Here is a 5,730-nt window from a genome sequence, read left to right on the forward strand (position 1 = left end):
CGATGATGATATAATACACCGCAAATGCCTGAAGTTCTGTTTCATGGATGTCATACAAAGTGAACTACACAGAGCTGCACTGGAATGGAATGTTCGCCGAATTTGACCGTCTACCAATGTGGAATCTCCGTCGGGAAAGCCAGATGTACTCTACTTCGTTCCAGCATCAGCTGAGAGTCAAGATTACATGACTCCTGTTGACATCGACGAAATCGAAATCGCACAGGATAAGTGTGCCGAGCTACCACAAGCGAAAGGATGTCCCTACTTTAAAGAGCTCTGCGATCTAATCATGGAGGATGAAGGTCTAGAACCAGCTACAACAGCAGAGGAAGCTCTCCAACTCTACTTAGATCTACTGGACCATATTAATGCCATACCATAGAAGAATGGTTGAATTTCATTCCTGTTCACAGGCTACCCAGCATGAGCAGCGTTTTTGGTACACTCAAAAACAAAGCTTTGTATGCGGTTAGTTAAGGGGCTATGTTAGGTTCGCAAATATTCAGTGCGGCCAAATGTACATCGGAAGGTATTTAATGTTGGTCAGATCTAATGCCGTTATCATTTTGTAGCTGGATACCGAGCCACACGAGTAAATTAATTAAAAATGCTAATTAAAATCAACTTTATTTCTTCTCTGTTTCCAACATGTTTTCTAAATGTGGAAAGGAACTTAAACTCTTGACACTAAGAACGGATTATTTTCATTCATAAACTACACACCTGTGGGGGAGAGAAATTGCCTGACCCACCATTCACACTCTTTACAGTACAGTGTATTGTAAAGATATCATCTGGCCTGGTAATTCGAAATCTATGAACTCAACAAGGTAGAACAGCAAAGTAAATAGCAGGTAACGAACTATTTTCCATTCCATTTTAAAAGTGTTATGTTAACACAACCTATTAGAGTACACATGAATGACATGTATAAAAAGAAAAGAATAATTAATCCCCTATTGCAATGAGCAGCATTATCTTTATTATCTCAGTGCAAGTATGTTGCCCCCGCAAACCGAACCAAGAGCTTGCAAATCTCCATCTTCTGCCATCCTCACAGCTGTAAAGTCCATCTGTAGCATGGAAAAATGAGTTTATCTTAGAGAATAGTATGGAGTCAAACTAGTCAAGTAAAATAAGCCACTTGAGGTGTAATACGAATACGTAAACTGTGAAAAAAATACATAAAATACTTGCAGGTCCTATGGGTATATTTCCCAAGATAAGAAACACAAAAAGGAAAAAATGGCAACGGATACTATAGAATAATACATGGATGTACACAGATATGGAAGTGCTCAACTCAATATATCATGTACAGCAAACAAATAAGATCTTGATTTTATATGGAATTTCTCTGCAAGTGTCCAACTTAATATATCAAGCAGTCTTGGTGCTACACTCATAGTAGATGTGCATTGAATAAAGCAGTTGGATGATAAAAAATTATTAGACGTTTTGGTGTAAAGTATTGCTGATTAATGTTACCCGTGTATTTTTTGTTCTGCCCTGCTAGCTTGTAACAAAAGGCACAACTCGTTAAAATGCTCAGCGATAGTACACACCAAAACGTCCAATAAGGTATACATCTTGATCTCATGCTTGATCGATGACGAATATTATTTGCAGTTTGAGTGTGAATAAGTAAAACTGCTTCTTACCTCATGACGCACTCTCTTTTTATTTTCAGAGATGCGACGGTAACAGTGGAGGGTAACCAATGTAGCATTTCCAAAGTTACCAATCAGAGCAGTGTGCCCAAAATTTTGTTGCCAGCTGTGCCAAGTTTGTTTTTGTTGACCCGCCCACATTCCTGCTTCCATGGTTTCCGATGAACAGAAGAGATGGCTTGTTACCATATATGCCTTGAACTGTGTCTTGGGTCCACATTTAAAGTTAGTCGTGGAAGAAGGAATGAAGGAGCTCTATAAATTCCTGGATGATAAGCTAAATGGCTTGGTGAAACCATGCGCTCTAAGAAGCTTGACATATGATGTTGTGTACTCAAGCCCCCCCCTTGACTTTCTTCAGGATTTGAAGTTCGTAAACATTAACAGGAACTTCTATCGAAAGGATGAAAGCAACTACATGTACAATGTCCCCAAAATAGAAGATCTTGCGAAGCTGTATCTACCAACCGACGTCCCTGCCAAATTTTCTAAATTTGACAAAAATATGGATGTAGCTGTTGCCATTAAACTTTTAGGATACGAGTATCTGAAAGAAATATTTTCCTCCGAAATTCAATCATCGGCAAATGATGTTAGGAAAAATGTTAGAAATGAATGCGATCATTTCAGGGAAAGAGAATGGACGGAATCATTCTTCAACAAATGTTTTGACAAGCTTTGCCGATTAGTCGTGTGTCTACCTTTGGCCGAAGCCGAGAAAAAGGATATCGAAGAACTTTCCAAGTGGCAAGTTGAAGGTAATAGAAAAATTGTAATTATAACTTTACAAAATATAAGTTATCATAACAATTGGTAGGATTTTATACCAACGCAAGCAGATCACGACAATGCGTTTGCTGTGTGCTACATGCTCATGGGGCAGGGCTCGGCACTAACTTTTCAACTTACTAGCCAAGTGGCTAGTGCATGACGTCTTAGATGTTTTTGGATGTTACAACAATTTCAGTTTGTTTACTTACTAAACTGGCTAGTAGAAATTGAAAACCACTAACCAAAACTGAATTTCTACTGATCTGTGACTAGTGGGCTACCGTTAGTGTCAAGCCCTGATAGGGTATTTTGACATTTTCTCTCGTCAGTTACTGAGTTTAAAATCTCTTCCTTTTAATCATTGTCATTTCTTATTAATATTATTAGGTGAGGAAAAAAGTTAGATCCCAACATCAGTGTTTGTAGCAGAAACTAAGCTGTTTTGTGGTGTTATTATGCTTCAGACTAAATTCACATAGGACTCAATCTGTGGAATATGCATCTTTAATCTCTTTGCATACCGAGTACAAAACGATAAAATGGAGCTGCAGTGACTGGCGGCGGTGAGTTAATAAGAATTGAGGAGCCAAAGCTCAATTAACACAAAACCAAACTTAAGAATAGCTTTTAGTCAATTTAGTGATGGAAAATTTCTTTTTCGATGTCTTTTAGGATTGAAGCTTTGCCAATAGGATTGCCTTACTCAAATCGCCATCTTTAATTTTTAAAACATTTTGAAATGATCCGAACTAACAACTGACAGCTTAAAAGTCGGTTTCATCTTTGGGTTTGCCAATAAAAGTGTCTTATTCGTTTTTTAACTGCTTTGCGTGGCAATTAGAGTAACTTAATTTCTGGGAACGAGCGCAGCCACGAATTTAAGTGCTCGGTTTTACGTTTTGGATTTCTTTGAAAGAATAAGCTACCGAAGGTTGGACGCCTAAATGACTTTGGAAGCAGTAGGGTTTGCACCAAACCATTCAAGTTCCGTCCACCATATGTTTCTTTTTGGCAGAAGACAAACGAACTTAGGAATTCAACAGTAATAACCCGCAAAATAAAGTGACATTAAAATTATTTTCATTTTGGAACCTCTATGGTTCACACGTGTGTAGCCGTAGCAGAGTAAGGTTTTTTTGGCCTATTGGCACTCGCGAGAGTGTTCATCATTTATCAGAGATCTCTTTCAAAATCCCGGATATAAGTTAATCAAAATTTTCCTAGTGCTGTGTATATCTATTGCCATCGATGTCCATGGGTCCATTTACAGTGCAAGCAAAAAGGAAAATGTTACATTTCATGCTTAATTGATATTTAATTTTGACTTGTATTCTACCTCGCATTTGCATACAATCAGAGATCACGTGAGATAGCAAGTCATGTGACTTTGAGCTCAGTGCGAGTTTGACCTTGAGCGAAGTCTATGGAAATCGTTTCCTCCACAAAATATCGGCTGAGTTTGTAGAAATATCAACCCAACATCATAGTTATGACCTCAAAAGACAATGAAGATGTCCTCTTGAATGGTGAAGAATACGAAGAAGACCTAAACGACATCCCCATCGATGAAAATGAACAAAATGGTGAAAGTACTCAAACTGGAAAAGACGCCATGCTGCCTTCACATGCTTCGCTGTCAGGACCTTCACAAGCTACAGCTTTGTCTTCGTCTGAAATAGCCGGCTTAAAGGAAGCAATTCTAATGCTTACTCAAAAGCATCAAAATCCCCTCCTAGGAGACAATGAACCAGCAAAGAATAAATCAACTAGTGAGAAGCATCTGGCAGACCAACGACCAAACATGGCAGCTCCTGCCAAAAAGTCAAAGCCTGACGCAACAGACCCCGAGAGGCCTTGCTCCATGAGCACCCCAAATGACTGTCAAATCCTTTATGACTCTGTTTTGAACTACAGTTCTGATAAAGACGCCGCTAAGACACCGCTCATAGCGACGGAGAAGAAGAGGATGATATCCTCGCCGAACTCTTCAAGGAGTACGAATCCGACGATGCAGTTGGCGAAAAACTGAAGAGTGAACCACTTGCAAAACTAGTGAACAAAATGTTCCGCTATAAGTTGGGATCAAAAACACTCAAAGATCGCACGAAAAGCACTAACAGCCATCCAACTGCGAAGCAGCAAAACCGCCGAGAGTAAACCCCGGGATATGGCGTCGTCTCAGAGACTTCACTATAAGGCGAGATGTTAAAATTTTAAAAAATTCAACATGCTCTTGTTAAGGGTATTTTGCCCATTATCCGTATTACGGATAAAGTGATAAATGCAAAGTCTCTGAACGAGGAAGACTGCCAGAATATGAAAAAACTTGGCCTGGAATCTATGTCTTTGCTAACCCACGAATCGTACAAGCTCAACATGCAGAGACGCATGCTAATGCGATCAGATATTGGCAAAGAATATGGATCTCCGTGCTCTTCCCAATTGCCATTTACCGAGTTCCTCTTTGGGGATGATTTGCAGAAACGCCTCAAGGACATTGGGGACCAGAATAAAATTGGAGCTAAGATTACCCCAAACAAGGGGAAGCACAGGTATGATAAGTATGGTTCTGGCACATCTTCGTGCAATGAAAATTACAACGCAAAAAAACTGGAAAGGCCAGAATCACAAGCCTTGGAAGCCCAAAAAGAACCAGGACAACAAGTCCAACAACCAGTAATTGTACAACCAATACCTAGCATGGAAAGCACAAAATGCCATGATGTTAAATTTAAAGCAGGCAACCTGGGGAATCACTTGATTCTTGGGGAGAGTTAACAAATGACTCCCGTATATTAGACATTGTTAGAGGCTCAAAGTTGGAATTTGACAGTGAGCCATATCAAAACAAACCACCAAGGGAAACAAAGTTTTCTGTTCAGGAAAACAAAATTGTAAGGCTTGAAGTCGATAAACTTTTGAAAAAAGGTGTAATAACCAAATCAGACAATTGCCATGGGGAGTTCATTTCCACGATTTTTACACGCTCCAAAAAAGATGATTCACATAGGTTGATCCTAAATCAATTCATTACATACCATCATTTTGAGATGGAATTACTGCAGTGTGCATTACAACTAGTAAAACCAAACTGCTGGATGGCAGTCATAGATCTAAGAGATGCCTTTTAGTCTGTGGCTATTCGGCAGTGTGATAGAAAATATTTAAAATTCAGGTTCAACCAAACACTCTATGAATTTGTATGCCTACCAAATGGACTCTCTAGTCCACCAGGTACATTCACAAAGCTAATGAAGCCTGTTTACTCTCACTTACGTTCAATAGG

General features: G+C 39.2%; 1 pseudogene; it reads left to right on the forward strand.

The window, feature by feature from the left end:
* The first annotated feature begins 3,933 nt into the window (after window positions 1-3,933).
* LOC148739447 (uncharacterized) lies at window positions 3,934-5,428 on the forward strand (annotated as a pseudogene).
* The last annotated feature ends 302 nt before the right edge of the window (window positions 5,429-5,730 follow it).

This window comes from Stylophora pistillata, chromosome 2, assembly GCF_964205215.1.
Source record: "Stylophora pistillata chromosome 2, jaStyPist1.2, whole genome shotgun sequence".
Taxonomy (NCBI): Eukaryota; Metazoa; Cnidaria; class Anthozoa; order Scleractinia; family Pocilloporidae; genus Stylophora; species Stylophora pistillata.